The sequence below is a fragment of the Triticum dicoccoides genome, chromosome 5A (assembly GCF_002162155.2).
Source record: "Triticum dicoccoides isolate Atlit2015 ecotype Zavitan chromosome 5A, WEW_v2.0, whole genome shotgun sequence".
In the NCBI taxonomy this organism is placed as follows: Eukaryota; Viridiplantae; Streptophyta; class Magnoliopsida; order Poales; family Poaceae; genus Triticum; species Triticum dicoccoides.
In genome coordinates this window covers 208727037-208743896 of record NC_041388.1, presented here as the reverse complement: position 1 = coordinate 208743896, position 16860 = coordinate 208727037, and positions in this window count along the sequence as shown.

The window sequence follows — 16860 nt, the reverse complement described above, 5'->3', positions numbered from 1 at the left end:
CGTGTCGCCACGAAGGGAATCCTAGTTAAGATATGAATGCATGCCCCCCAACCAAGGTTCACCTAGTAAAGTGCGATGTAGCAACCCACCCCCCCCACACATACTTTCAGTCGGCGGGACAGAGAGGCATATATCTCACCAAGATGGATCGTAAAACGGACCAAGAATAACCCACCTTGGCCGTACAACCTCTCTCTTGTTGTTGGTCAAAGTGATGGCCGTCCATGCGACCCCAGAGATAGGATAGCTCGCCAATAATCACGCAAGTAGCTAGTCCCTGAAGACAACCACTACATGTGTGTGGCCCAAACATATGTAAGGGGAGGTGTGTTTTTGAGTAATAATGGAACAACTTTGATGTGGCACGTGATTTCGAACTATAAATCCCCACACTGAGTGAGGGTTAGGTTGACGATGCGTATGTATGTTACACCAAACTTCAAGCCAACGTCGGGGATTCATATATGCATGCATGCGTGCATAGTATATGCGCTCAAACTTAATTGGGTCTGAATCTCACCATGACCTATACTACGATAACACGAACCAAATGAAGAATCTACCATGGTAACCTATCTTGTTGTTGGTCAAGGTGATCATGGATGTCCACGCGGGCCCACTAATATATAGGCTTGTCGCCGATAACCACGCGAGGGAGTGTATCGTTCGAAGGCAACCACTACATGCATATGTATGGAGGTGATGTGTGCATGCATGTTTGAATACACAACATTGATCTGGCGCATGTGTCAAAAAATTGTACACTAGCTCCCCACACAGAGCGAGATCGGTTCATGATGGTGTCGTTGTACTACCACTTCGACATGATGGGAGGGATTCATGCGTACATATGCATGTGTGTGTTCTCAAAGTGTATCATGCATATCATCCCAGAGCAAAAATAATAATCCCCTCCTAAGTCAAATTAACCTCTCTTGTTGTCACGCAAAAAGAAGTGATGGACCAAGCGGGCCCACAAATGGAAAGCATCGATATCGCTGATAACCGCTTAAGTGGGTGCGAGAGGACAACCACCACCGCTTTGCATGTGGGCCAAACATATATATGTTGAATACCCAAAATGCACAACTTTGATGTGCCACATGCCTCAAAAACCGAAAACTATACACCCACACAGAGCGAGGTTCATATCAAGCATACTACATATGATGGTCCCCTTCCCCCCTCTTCACCGCATACTATATGCTCCTGCCGTAATATATGTACAACCCAAAAGAATCTTCATCGATGATGAAATTAATGAACCTCTCCCGATGTAGGTCAAAGTGATGCATGCATGCATGCATCGACGATGGCCTTGTGGGCCCACAGATGGAAGCGTCACACGTGAGTGTCCTAGCTAGGATATATATGCATGTGGCCCAAAAAGGTGTTGTGTGATGTTTGAATAACCAATTTCACAATTTTGATGTGGCACGTGCCTCAGTAACCAAAAAGTCCTCACACTGAGTGAGGTGTACTTGTTCACGGACGCATATGTATAGTATATATGCTAGTCCCCTCCCACCTCTTCGACGCGTACTATATACCACCATAAAACAAACAAAAAAGATTCTACCTTGCTGGTCAAATTAACCTCACTGCCAGCTGTTCGTCAAAGTGATGGACGACGACCTTGCGGGCCCACAGAAAGCGTCACACGCAAGTATCGAGTGTCATGTAGGACAACCATCGACTGCATGTGGCAAAACATTTATTTATGAAAGGGTTGTGTAATGTTTTAAATAACGATTTCACGGCTATGATGTGGCACCAGCCCGCCTAGCAAAACAGCCAACCAACACGGTGGCTCACAACACATAGTGTATTGCGAGCCACCCGCCACCCCCAGACGCACACCCCCCCCCACACACCGTGAATCCACCGCAACTGCGATGCATGTTAAATTAATTATCCCGTAGTGAACATACATGTTACCGAAGGAGGGACATTTTAATTTCAAAAAAATCACATAGATCATTAAGACGTTTTAGTAAATTGATTGATTGATTTTCTATGGGTATAATGTGCAAAAATCGAATTTGAGCTACATGCACACGTGGCAGTGCACCTAAATGCATTGCAAAAACACATGTGTCTCACTGGGTGCATGTTTACTCCCCGTGCAACAAATTTCAAACAGTGAGAATCTTGATTTTTAAATTCTAGTACATCCAAAACTTATTTGAAGTTCATGAAACTTATCGTGTTGTCATATGGACACCAATACAAAGTGGCATTGTACTTTTTTTGTCAAATTTAAGACCAGTTTTGATGTAATCTTTATCTAATTACAAACGGGAGATTATTAATAATTGGGAACCAATATCCCAAACGGATTATTTATTCAAACCGTGAGTGTTATACCAACAATGGATACGTGCCATGCTGCGGTTAAGCAATAAAGAGGCAGCATTAATCATCCAAATAGAAAAACAATATATGTGCCGCCGCGCGACCCGTGTGGCGTGCGAGCAGGCATGAGTTGACGGGACACATGCGAGCAGTCCGCCGCGTAGGCAGACGGGGAGGCGTGCTTGCTGCGTAGTGTCATCGAGAGGCGTGTGAGTAGCTGTGTGAAACTTTGGTAGGCACGCCAGCAGTCTGGTGCGCAGGCTCGCCCTAAGGCGAGCCATCAGTTTGATTGTCGCCCACCTCTCTCCCACAACTCCCACTACTCCATATTAATGGTGTGCCCTCCCCCCATCCTCGCTACGCACACACAATCCTCTCTCTCCGATTGCATCCTCGACGCCCCTCTCAGTCCCCAAAGCCGTCAGTGTATGAGGATGCCGCCGAAGCACCCCACCGGAGGGAGTGGCAACGCCGAGGCTGCTAAAGCACCGGAGCACGACGTGGAGATGGAGACAGAGGTTGCCGTCACCGCCGGCGAGTTATCGTTGCACCCTGACGTCGTCGATGTCGTGGAGCTTCCACAGCCGGAGGCGGAGTTCCACACCGACTCCGACGACCACTCCGGTGATGACCCCGACGACCACTCCGGTGACGACTCCGACGACCACTCCGGCGACGACTCCGACGGCCACTCCGGCGATGACTCCAGCGACAATGGACAGCTGGTTAGTCATCTATTCCCATTTATGTGTCAAATAGATCAAAGGGTTTCTCTGGTTACTCCCGCCTCCCCCTTTTTGGGATAGAAATCATGTGGTTATGTTCTCCCAATCCATGAAATCTGAGTAAGTTTTGTTAGATCTGTGTAGTGTATTCATTGTTTGAATGGTACAGGTGATAAGTGATTAGTTGTTTCATCTGTGCAAATGATTTCTGCTACTAATCCGACTAGGATTAATGTTCGTGCTTATAATTCCTAGCCAGGACTTGACAATTGATTTTGAATGACCTACCTATGTTTGTGCCATCATTTTCTTCAAGATTGGTACATAGACGATTGTGCTTAAAAATCGAACCATAATCTCTGGATATGTATAAATAAATAACCATAAATTCCTAATCCTACTTCACAACATGTAATCAGTGATTTGAGGTCAAATTTGTTTTATTATTTGTATAGCTGCTGTCTGGCGATGTGGACAGCGAGGATGAAGATGCCCAGAGGAGGTACAAGAGGCGAATCTTGAGGGAGCTTTATGCTGGAAGGCATAACAGGCGTATTAGGACCTGGAACGACGGCTATGGATGCCCATTTTGCCACCACAAGATTCATGATGCGCATCTAAGTGTTCAAGCGCATGCAAGAGGATAGGTCGTTGGCTCCTTCAAGCAGAAGTATTCTCGCAGGGTGGCGCACGACGCATATGCCGAGTACCTGGAGAAGCTTCAGGATCGTGTCGGCCGCATGTGAGATGAGATGTGGGATGGATCGAACTATATACGCTTGAGTATGCTTAATGACGGTTGAACTATGTACTTATGGTTGAACTATGCTTATATATGTGTACGCTTATTATCTATGTTTGAGTATGTTAAATATTTCACCAAATTTTCTTAAAAATTACAACGGGGGACCAATAAACCAGGACAAAGGTAGTACGTCAATCACATGGTTCCTAAAATTGGAACCGTGTGCAATGACTTTCATTTGGCCTGCTACGTCAATCACACACGGTTCGCTCTAGCAAACCGTCGCCCCCATAAGTCTCTGTGGGACAGAAAATCCTCACTACCCTATTCAAAAAACAAAAAACAAAACCGTCACCATCCCCACGTCACAAAAACCCTCACCCCACCCGCCACCCCCTCGGCCCCTCCGGTACGTTCCCCATTCACACTTGCACAAGCTCCTCTGCGTCTATGCCATGGCACCGCCTATCGTGGCGGTAAACACTTAGCTCGACTCCTGCCGCCGCCGCTAGGCTTCTGGCAAAGCCCACCGCATTTCGCCACTTCCGCTTGCCACCGCCTACCGCCATTGACTTTCTCGACGCTGCTCGCGGTCGACCCAGCTCCGATCGGTTGGGGAATCTGGCGTACTAAGGGTTCTTTCTCATGGACAACAAGGTAATTAATTTAAAGGGTTGCGGAAATAGCTGCGAATTCATTTTTATTCGAGCAGATTTGAGGGTTTTCTTTCATTCATAGAATGTACAGTGCGCTGACACTTCAGGACTTGGCGACCGCCGCCAGAGATTCCATCTCATCGTACCAGATAACTTGAGGACTCGCGCGGTATGTTCAATCTCACCCTAAATCGGTTGGCATGGCCTACTTTGCTGAACATATTCTAAGTATTGCTACATTTGGATAAAATGTACCACATCCACCATATACGTCAAAGGGGATTTTCCCCTCTTCTTTCTATGTTAGGCAAATTAATGATGTATTGTTCTTTCGATTACTCTCATATTTCCATGACATCATGTTTACCCTATCTGTTTAATTATAGACTTTTGTCCTTCAATTTCAACTGATGTACAGTTCTTTCAATTTGGGCCCATATTTGCATGTTACCATATTTTCTTTAACAATCCTACCATTTTCTGCAGGACATCCCTCGCTATGCAACAGATTATGTAGTGCACAATTTTTCCCTTTACATACATCAAGGCTTCACGAATGTCATATGGCACACAAACCATTGATTTACAATCGTTGCTATTGTAAGACTTGATGAACATGGTGACTCCTATTTTGGCACTGGCTTTTGGAATGAAATTGCAAAGTTTATGTACTGAAAGCTGGCACTAAAATTGCACTGCACATAGAAGGGCCTGGTCATGAGATATATGCTAACTTCCCCGACAAAATCATCCATCCAGACTTTGTTCGAAGTTTTAGTTTCAACTATCTGCATATGTTGACTTACCCAGCAATGTCTAATGAATTGTGTAGTATTTGGAAAACCAATTGTTATTCCCTTGTCTTACTATATCCCTACCTAATAACTTCTAGTTACGAATACACTTTTCTATTTCCCTATTTTAACTAAATATTCCATGTACTCCCATTCCTATCAGAAAGCGCCAATGACAAGGAGACTCCGGAGGTGGAGAAAGGGGTTGCCAACAAGCGGAGGCTGGGCGAGCTAGAAACACAAGTGACTCCAGCAGGCCTAGACTTAATCAGCAGTCTCCCTGATGATATGTTATGGGGCGTGGACAACCCTCCTTTCCCGGCGATGGCGCCCCCCTATGGAACTCCAGCCCTCTTGACCTCATCGACACCCATGAGCTCTGCCATGGCTATCGCAAAAGCTTGGATGCGTTCTCCAAGATCCTTGGTAGTCACCTTGGCCCAACCAAAGGCCTTAGAATGGGCAAGTTCCATTCCAACGGCAAGGACCGAGCCAAGCTTGATGACTGGTTCCGATCCCCCACCCTAGATCAGCTCGAGGAGCTCACTTTTGATGATGTGCATATGCAGAACTTCAGCCTTGGCGGCCTAATTTGAGGGGGAGTGACGTGCGACATGGAATCGAGCGGTAAAAGGAGGGGATCCAAAGGAGGGCTCACCGGGGAGGCACACGATGGCCCGAGGAGAGGTTAGGAACAGCAGAGGCGACGAATTTGACGAAGAGGTTCGGCGGCATCCGAGGAATAAGAAGAAGAAGTAGGTGACGCCGTTGGAGCTCTGGGGTGTCGATCTAGTGGTTCAAGCGAAGTAGTTGACCACGACAGTCCTCCTGGACTCGTCGAGGTCATGGGGTAGTGGCTATGGCCATGGCCATGGAGATGACACAGCGACTACAGCAAGCGATCGACCTCGGGAGAGGGAGCGTGGGGGTGCGAGGGCGAAAAGTGGTTGCATAGAGTTTAGGTGGGGTGTGGGGGTGCCATTATCCGACGGGGAGACTAAGGGGTGGCACGGGATGCCGCCATGCACGACATGGCTGCAGCCATGGCCGGCGGATGGCCGCCACGCCCTCCCTTGTTCTCTGTAGCGTGAGAAGGGGGAAGGTGCGGTGGGCGAGCCTGGTAAAGGAAAAGAATATGGGCTAGGGTGGACGAGGGTTTTTTCTCTCTTTTCCTTTTCTCGTTCTCATTTTCTTTTAACCTTTATTTATGTTCTGTTTTCCATAGCCTTTGTATATTATTTTAATTTTTTTAACTTGAAACTTATCACATAAACATTAGACTATATTTGGAGTTAGTTCAATTAGTTGCAATTTATTTTGAAAAGTCTTCGTATTTATTTATTTATAATAATTTGGTTAAAAAATGCTTATGATTCAGTTACAAATGGCTTAGGGGCATTTAAATATTTTTGAAAAATGTCGATTCTTTCTGGACAACTTGTTAGTGAATATTTGCAACCAATGTAAAAAAATTATTTTGCCATTTGAATAAATATTATTTTTACTTTATTTTAAAATTTTAGTATGACTGGAATTTTGATCAAGTGACATCTGACTTAGCAAAAAGGTGATGACATGGCACCATTAGGGTGAGGTTACTGTAGCTTAATTATCCGGGCGCTACAATTCTCCTCCACTACAAGAAATCTCGTCCCGAGATTTGAGGGGTGGAGTTGGAGGGAAAGACTCGAGTAGGTCGGAGCCCAACACAAGATAGGTACCTGGGGGCTATCTAAGTGAACATGCCATAGATGCATCTATTGAGATGAAAATCAAGAAAGACATCGAGAGTAGGCTAAGAAGGTGCAATAAGAAGCTTCAAGCGGGTAGGCAATCGTTCGTTGCCTGAAACAGGAGGTGAAGGGGTTCAGAGCAATGGGAATAAGTATTGCATCTGATTCCATAATAGATCACTAGGAATGTGGCTCGTGAATTACATACGAATCCAAGCATGAGGAATAACTCTAGAAACAGGGGTGTACAGGCGAGTCAAGTTTCGATCCTGTGGAACTGTGGGTTATGGGCCCACCATGTGGGTTAAAAGTAGGAGTGGTGATATCTTGCATGGCCATGATAGCAAGGCATGTTAGAGGGTAGCCAGTTAGTTATGTAGGCAACAACGTTGGTACCAAGGGCGAGTGACAAAGAGAACCATTTTCCTACTCGTTGAACAAGGCGGACTTATAAGCAATGTTCTCGTCCATCAGTGGTTACCAGAATGTCATCCACAATAGTAAGAGGGTCTTACTGACAGAGTTGTACATCGAGGCATTTACATGAGCAGGGAATTATCTCTGCTCAAATATGTTAGGTTACAAGAAAGGTTGAAAAGGACCATGGTTGAAAAGGACCAATAGATACCAGATGAACTTATCACAAGGGGATTATTATTATAACAAGAAGCTTCCATGATAAGTTTCACATCAGGTCCATCGGCATGAATACAAGGTTCAAGGTCGACTCCCACTTCTCTAATGCACAACTTCCCATTCACTTCTCGTATTCGAAGAAGTTGTAGCGTTGAAATTTTACATGGCGAAAGCCAATAGAGTATAACCCGCATAACTTTCGAGTTCACACATATCTTGGGAACACATGGATTCAACCCACTGGGGCATCTTAGGGACATATACCACAAATTTCACGAGTAGTAACTCAAGCCTGGAAGCAGAGTATGGTTGACAAGAGCGGGGGATACAATTTACCAAATCCATTATGTATCCGAGGAAAGGATCACAAGGTTACTGAATATGAAGGACACTGTCAGATGAAATTCAATAATGGATCAGGTGGCCCATAAGGTAGTTGATGTGAGCATCAGTACTCAACAATTAGAAGAAAGAATGCAAGGAGATCATATTATAGAAACAACTGACTAATTCAAAGCTCAAATGCAAAGGAGTTATGATTTCCAAATCAAGGGATCAGAAGCAAATACTCTGATTAAGGATGGATCAGTTGAATAGACTGAGGGGTACAATCGACGACAATTTGATTGGTCAAGAACCAACTCCTGTTCAAAATGATGTCTGAGCCGGAAGGATGAATTCTAGGATTCGACTGAGGTTTGTGAGCACCCACAACATATTGAATCAACGGAGTCAAAATGATAGTGACGAAGGATGCCAATAAGATTACTAGACTTATGGGATTAACCATAATGCAACCAGGCAAGAATTTTAGGAGCAATAGGCTAAAGAGGATTTTTGCAAGACCGAATAGTATTTCAAAGAATTTTGTGAAACTCATGAACAACGGTGGATGAAGGATACTCGACAAGCGCGAGTAATTATCCATAGGGATATTCATGTGGCAAAGAACTGCAAGGCAGTAAGCACAATGTATTGTCAGAACAATAAGGAGAATTTCAGAGTATCTTGTAATAACAAGATCAACTGGGCATGAAGGTATGAATGACAATGTAGGTAGTAGGGATCGCAACGGCGAAGGGAACAATGGTCTCGGGAAACATCAGAGAGTATCTTCAGAATCTTATGGTGCACCAAGCAATAATCTGGAGTGGGGGGCTCTCCGGGAGAAAGTATTTCCGAGAACCTAGAGTTAGAGTTAGCAAAATCATTTAACCCGAATAGAAGAGAGATCAGATTCCTAGAGTACAGACGAGGAATAAAAGATCCTAATACCACCCAATGGCGACATGGGCCCGTAAGCCACACAGACATGTTAGTAAAACAATTTTTCATTGACTAGACTCAACTTCGGCCAAGGAGTTGGAAAGGGGGGTTCCTATAGGCAGTCAGGTCTGATACCAACTTGTGATGCCCCTGATTCAATTGTACACAAGTCATACGCACAAACGTGTACGATCAAGATCACAGACTCATGGGAAGATATCACAACACAACTCTAAACACAAATAAAATAATACAAGCTTTATATTGCAAGCTAGGGGCCTCGAGGGCTCGAATACATAGCTCGATACACAAGAGTCAGCGGAAGCAACAATATCTGAGTACATACATAAAGTTCAAAAGAAGCCAGGGGTAGCAAAGAAACCATGAGTACTCATCCAAAGTACTAATTATGCATTGGTATCAAATGGAAGGGTTATATCTGTGGACTGAACTATAGAATTCCATAATAGAGGGGAAGGCCTAGCCTTTCGAAGACTAGCATCTTCAAGCAGCTCCAAGCATCTTGCAGCATTCAAAAGAGTATACAATAGCAGTTTATATTTAACAAACATGTTGTAGTATTAATGCCCAAAGATCCTTCCTTGACTCCCTATGAGAAAGAAACCCTAGAGCCACATATCCATCACATATCTCAAGTATCCATTTCTAGTTGTAATAGATCAGGATACAAGTATGAGCGTCCATTACCGTGGACACGGTTTTTGATTAGATAATTTCCCTGCAAGGGTGCACTACATTAACCAAAACGCTTGATTACTCTGGTCGGACACACTTTTTTGAGTCAATGCCTGGCCTCGGAAGATCAACATGACGCAGCCCTACCTAGGCTCAGCAGAGAGGCCCCCACCACTCTACATCCTAAGCACTCTGGGGTCTTGGGCTCATTCCCCATTGCACTCTGGGTCGTTGTGAGCAGGGAGGACCAGGCTCCACCTCTGGAGTGCCGGCCCAGTCGTGCCGCCATGCTGAACTAGACGTCTGACAATGCTTCGGCTGATACAACGACGCCGAGGCCCATTACTATTCCTGCATGGTGGTTAGTATGTAAAGGACAGAGGCCAACTCAGAACAAATACCCAAACCTGTTAGTGCATTGGGGGCTCCCAGAGACGAGAAAAGACTCACAATAATGTGACCCCGTCGCCCCATCTCGTGCACTTACGGCAAGGGCCTAGAATGCCTGGTCGTGCCTCCTAGAAAACTTGCGGGCACTTTCCGAGCCCACCTAACTGTCAAAACAACTCATGGGTACCCCTCAAGGCCGACCCCCGACTTTAACAAAGGTCTCAAGTAAAGTATGGGTAACCGTGTGTCCAAAACATCAAGGATAAAAAATCAGAGGAATTACCCTCATGGGATTCCACTCAATGTAATCATCAAGATGAACTTAGGAGGAACCACCCTCGAGGTTAACACTTGAGGTGTTGCATGACAGAGTCGTATCGGGAATGGTGAAGGAGGAATCACCCTCAATGACCAAGATCGAATAACTACACTAGAGTTATCATCAGGAGTGTGTTATGAGGTATCACCCTCGGCACTCGATAGTAACTATGCAGAGTCATACAACTAAAAGGGTGTCCGGTGATGTGTCAGTCTCTAGTCGTCGATCATGTTGATCGAGTCATCGATGATGAAGCAGGGGCAACAAGGACAAGGTGGGGGTCACTAATGGATCACTAACCAACCTATACTAAGTAGTTTAGGATAAGCAGGCAGGTAAAAATAGCAGGTACAAAAGCAGGCTATGCATCAAAATAGGAGCAATCAATTATAGTAGCAAAATCTAATGCAAGCAAGAGAGAGAATGGAATGGGCGATATCGGGATGATCAAAGGGGATCTTGCCTGGAAGCTCCGCTAAAAGGGGAGAAGGGTCCTCATCGACGTAGACGATCACGGTGCAACAACATCGGTCTCGGGGTCTACTGGAGAAGAATAGGGGAAGAAATAGTAAATACGTGGGACTGATGTTTGCTTGAACTGCGTCGGTATTTCCCCAAAGAGTAAGGGATGATGCAGCACAACAATGGTAGGTATTTCCCTCAGTGATGATACCAAGGTTATCGAACTAGTAGGAGAACCACGCAACACCACGTAAACAGACCCTGCACACAAGGAATAAATACTTGCAACCCGACGTAAGAGACGGGTTGTCAATCCCTCACGGGTAAAAATATCGGTAAAATTGTAGTAGATTGGATAAATGGATCTCGCGGGAACACGAGATAAAATAAATAAATAAAAATTACAGCAAGGTATTTTTGGGCTTTTGGATTAATAGATCTGAAAATAAAAGCAAATAAAAATAGATCGCGAAGGCAAATATAATAAAGAAGAGACCAGGGGGGCGTAGATTTCACTAGTGGCTTCTCTCGAGAAAAATAGCAAACAATGGGTAAACAAATTACTATTGGGTAATTGATAGAACTTCAAATAATTAATCATGACGGTATACAGGCAATGATCATTATACAGGCATCACATCCAAGATTAGTAGACCGACTGCTGCCTGCATCTACTATTACTCCACACATCGACCGCTATCCAGCATGCATCTAGTGTATTAAGTTCACGGAGAGACGGAGTAATGCAATAAGAATGATGGCATGATGTAGACTAGATCTATTTATGTAGAAATAGACCCCATCATGTTATCCTTAATAGCAATGATACATACGTATTGGTTCCCCTTTTTGTTGGAAATATGCCCTAGAGGCAATAATAAAAGTATTATTATATTTCAATGTTCATGATAAATGTCTTTTATTCATGCTATAACTGTATTATCCGGAAATCGTAATACACGTGTGAATACTTAGACCACAATATGTCCCTGGTGAGCCTCTAGTTGACCAGCTCGTTGTGATCAACAAATAGTCATTGTTTCCTGACTATGGACATTGGATGTCGTTGATAACGGGATCACATCATTAGGAGAATGATGTGATGGACAAGACCCAATCTTAAGCATAGCATAAAAGATCGTGTAGTTCGTTTTGCTAGAGCTTTGCCAGTGTCAAGTATCTCTTCCTTCGACCATGAGATCGTGTAACTCCCGGATACCGTAAGAGTGCCTTGGGTGTATCAAACGTCACAACGTAACTAGGTGACTATAAAGGTGCATTACAGGTATCTCCGAAAGTAGCTGTTGGGTTGACACGGATCGAGACTGGGATTTGTCACTCCGTATGACGGAGAGGTATCTCTGGGCCCACTCGGTAATGCATCATCATAATAAGCTCAATGTGACCAAGGTGTTGGACACGGGATCATGCATTACGGTACGAGTAAAGTGACTTGCCGGTAACGAGACTGAACAAGGTATTGGGATACCGACGATCGAGTCTCGGGCAAGTAACGTACCGATTGACAAAGGGAATTGCATACAGGGTTTGATCGAATCCTCGACATAGTGGTTCATCCGATGACAACATCGAGGAGCATGTAGGAGCCATCATGGGTATCCAGATCCCGCTGTTGGTTATTGACTGAGAGCGTCTCGGTCATGTCTGCATGTCTCCCGAACCCGTAGGGTCTACACACTTAAGGTTCGGTGACGCTAGGGTTATTAGGAAGACTAGTATGTGACTACCGAATGTTGTTCGGAGTCCCGGATGGGATCCTGGACGTCACGAGGAGATCCGGAATGGTCCGGAGGTAAAGATTTATATATGGGAAGTTGTCAAACGGACACCGGGAAGTTTCGGGGTCATACCGGTATTGTACCGGGGCCACCGGAAGGGTTCCGGGGGTCCACCGGGAGGGGCCACCCCTCCCGGGGGGCCACATGGGCTGCATGGGGCAGGGAGCCAGCCCCTGGTGGGCTGGCCGCACCCCCCTCCCTTGGGCCCATGCGCCTAGGGTTGAGGGGGAACCCTAGAGGAGGCGCCCCCCTTGACTTGGGGGGGCAAGCCACCCTCTCCCCTCCCCCCTAGGCCGCCGCACCCCCCCTAGATGGGTTCTAGGGGGCGGGCCCCCTTCTCCCTTCCCCCTATAAATAGAGGGGTGAGGGGAGGGCAGCCGCACCACCCTCCAAGGCGCAGCCCTCCCCTCCCCAACACCTCTCCTCCTCCGTTGTGCGCTTGGCGAAGCCCTGTCGGAGTACTGCCTCTCCACCATCACCACGCCGTCGTGCTGCCGGTGGAGCTGTCTTCCTCAACCTCTCCTTCCCCCTTGCTGGATCAAGAAGGAGGAGACGTCTCCCGTCCCGTACGTGTGTTGAACGCGGAGGTGCTGTCCGTTCAGCACTTGGTCATCGGTGATTCGAATCGCGTCGAGTACGACTACATCATCACCTTGCAAGCTTCCGCACGCGATCTACAAGTGGTATGTAGATGCAAACTCTCTCCCTTGACTCGTTGCTTAGATGAACTCATAGATGGATCTTGGTGAAACCGTAGGAAAAATTTTAATTTTCTGCAACGTTCCCCAACAGTGGCATCATGAGCCAGGTCTATGCGTAGTTCTCTTTGCACGAGTAGAACACAATTTTGTTGTGGGCGTGGATTTTGTCATCTTACTTGCCTCTACTAGTCTTTTCTTGCTCAACGGTATTGTGGGATGAAGCGGCCCGGACCAACCTTACACGTACGCTTACGTGAGACCGGTTCCACCGACTGACATGCACTAGTTGCATAAGGTGGCTGGCGGGTGTCTGTCTCTCCCACCTTAGTTGGAGCAGAATCGATGAACAGGGCCCTTATGAAGGGTAAATAGAAGTTGACAAAATCACGTTGTGGTAATTCGTAGGTAAGAAAACGTTCTTGCTAGAACCCAATTGCAGCCACGTAAAAGATGCAACAACATTCAAAGGACGTCTAACTTGTTTTTGCAGCGATTGATCATGTGATGTGATATGGCCAGAAGTTGTGATGAATGATGAATTGTGATGTATGAGATCATGTTCTTTGTAATAGGATTCACGACTTGCATGTCGATGAGTATGACAACCGGCAGGAGCCATAGGAGTTGTCATTATTTTTTTGTATGACCTACGTGTCATTGAATAACGCCATGTAAACTACTTTACTTTATTGCTAAACGTTAGTCATAGAAGTAGAAGTAGTCGTTGGCGTGACAACTTCATGAAGACACGATGATGGAGATCATGATGATGGAGATCATGGTGTCAAGCCGGTGACAAGATGATCATGGAGCCCCGAAGATGAAGATCAATGGAGCTATATGATATTGGCCATATCATGTCACAACTATATAATTGCATGTGATGTTTATTATGTATTACGCATCTTGTTTACTTAGGACGACGGTAGTAAATAAGATGATCCCTTATAAAATTTCAAGAAGTGTTCTCCCCTAACTGTGCACCGTTGCTACAGTTCGTCGCTTCTAAGCACCACGTGATGATCGGGTGTGATGGATTCTTACGTTCACATACAACGGGTGTAAGACAGTTTTACACAGCGAAAACACTTAGGGTTAACTTGACGAGCCTAGCATGTGCAGACATGGCCTCGGAACACGGAGACCGAAAGGTCGAACACGAGTCGTATGGAAGATACGATCAACATGAGAATGTTCACCGACGATGACTAGTCCGTCTCACGTGATGATCGGACACGGCCTAGTCGACTCGGATCGTGTAACACTTAGATGACTAGAGGGATGTCTAATCTAAGTGGGAGTTCATAATTTGATTAGAACTTTATTATCATGAACTTAGTCTAAAAACCTTTGCAAATATGTCTTGTAGATCAATGGCCAACGCTAATGTCAACATGAACTTCAACGCGTTCCTAGAGAAAACCAAGCTGAAAGATGATGGCAGCAACTATACGGACTGGGTCCGGAACCTGAGGATCATCCTCATAGCTGCCAGGAAACAATATGTCCTAGAAGGACCGCTAGGTGACGCTCCCGTCCCAGAGAACCAAGACATTATGAATGCTTGGCAGTCTCGTGCTGATGATTACTCCCTCGTTCAGTGCGGCATGCTTTACAGCTTAGAACCGGGGCTCCAAAAGTGTTTTGAGCACCACGGAGCATATGAGATGTTCGAAGAGCTGAAACTAGTTTTTCAAGCTCATGCCCGGGTCGAGAGAGATGATGTCTCCGACAAGTTCTACAGTTGTAAGATGGAGGAAAACAGTTCTGTCAGTGAGCACATCCTGAAGATGTCTGGGTTGCACAACCGTATGACCCAGCTGAACATTAACCTCCCAGATGAGGCGGTCATTGACAGAATCCTCCAGTCGCTCCCACCAAGCTACAAGAGCTTTGTGATGAACTACAACATGCAGGGGATGGAAAAGACCATTCCTGAAGTGTTCTCGATGCTGAAGTCAGCAGAGGCTGAAATCAAGAAAGAACATCAAGTGTTGATGGTCAATAAGACCACTAAGTTCAAGAAGGGCAAGGGTAAGAAGAACTTCAAGAAGGACGGCAAAGATGTTGCCGCGCCTGGTAAGCCAGTTACCGGGAAGAAGTCAAAGAATGGACCCAAGCCTGAGACTGAGTGCTTTTATTGCAAGGGGAAGGGTCACTGGAAGCGGAACTGCCCCAAATACTTAGCGGATAAGAAGGCCGGCAACACCAAAGGTATATTTGATATACATGTGATTGATGTGTACCTTACTAGTACTCGTAGTAACTCCTGGGTATTTGATACCGGTGCCGTTGCTCATATTTGTAACTCACAGCAGGAGCTGCAGAATAAATGGAGACTGGCGAAGGACGAGGTGACGATGCGCGTCGGGAATGGTTCCAGAGTCGATGTGATCGCCGTCGGCACGCTGCCTCTACATTTACCTACGGGATTAGTTTTGAACCTTAATAATTGTTATTTAGTGCCAAGTTTGAGCATGAACATTGTATCTGGATCTCGTTTAATACGAGATGGCTACTCATTTAAGTCTGAGAATAATGGTTGTTCGATTTATATGAGAGATATGTTTTATGGTCATGCTCCGATGGTCAATGGTTTATTCTTAATGAATCTCGAGCGTAATATTACACATGTTCATAGTGTAGATGCCAAAAGATTTAAAGTTGATAACGATAGTCCCACATACTTGTGGCACTGCCGCCTTGGTCACATTGGTGTCAAGCGCATGAAGAAGCTCCATGCCGATGGACTTTTAGAGTCTCTTGATTATGAATGGTTTGACACGTGCGAACCATGCCTCTTGGGCAAAATGACCAAGACTCCGTTCTCTGGAACAATGGAGCGAGCAACCAACTTGTTGGAAATCATACATACCGATGTGTGCGGTCCAATGAGCGTTGAGGCTCGCGGAGGATATCGTTATGTTCTCACTCTCACAGATGACTTGAGTAGATATGGGTATGTCTACTTAATGAAACACAAGTCTGAGACCTTTGAAAAGTTCAAGGAATTTCAGAATGAGGTAGAGAATCAACGTGACCGAAAGATAAAATTCTTACGATCAGATCGTGGAGGAGAATACTTAAGTCACGAATTTGGTACACACTTAAGGAAATGTGGAATCGTTTCACAGCTCACGCCGCCTGGAACACCTCAGCGAAACGGTGTGTCCGAACGTCGTAATCGCACCCTATTGGATATGGTGCGGTCTATGATGTCTCTTACCGATTTACCGCTATCATTTTGGGGATACGCTCTAGAGACAGCTACATTCACTTTAAATAGGGCACCGTCTAAATCCGTTGAGATGACACCGTATGAATTATGGTTTGGAAAGAAACCTAAGCTGTCGTTTTTAAAAGTTTGGGGATGCGATGCTTATGTCAAGAAACTTCAACCTGAAAAGCTCGAACCCAAGTCGGAAAAATGCGTATTCATAGGATACCCTAAGGAAACTGTCGGGTATACCTTCTACTTAAGATCCGAAGGCAAGATCTTTGTTGCCAAGAACGGATGCTTTCTGGAAAAAGAGTTTCTCTCGAAAGAAGTAAGTGGGAGGAAAGTAGAACTCGATGAAGTACT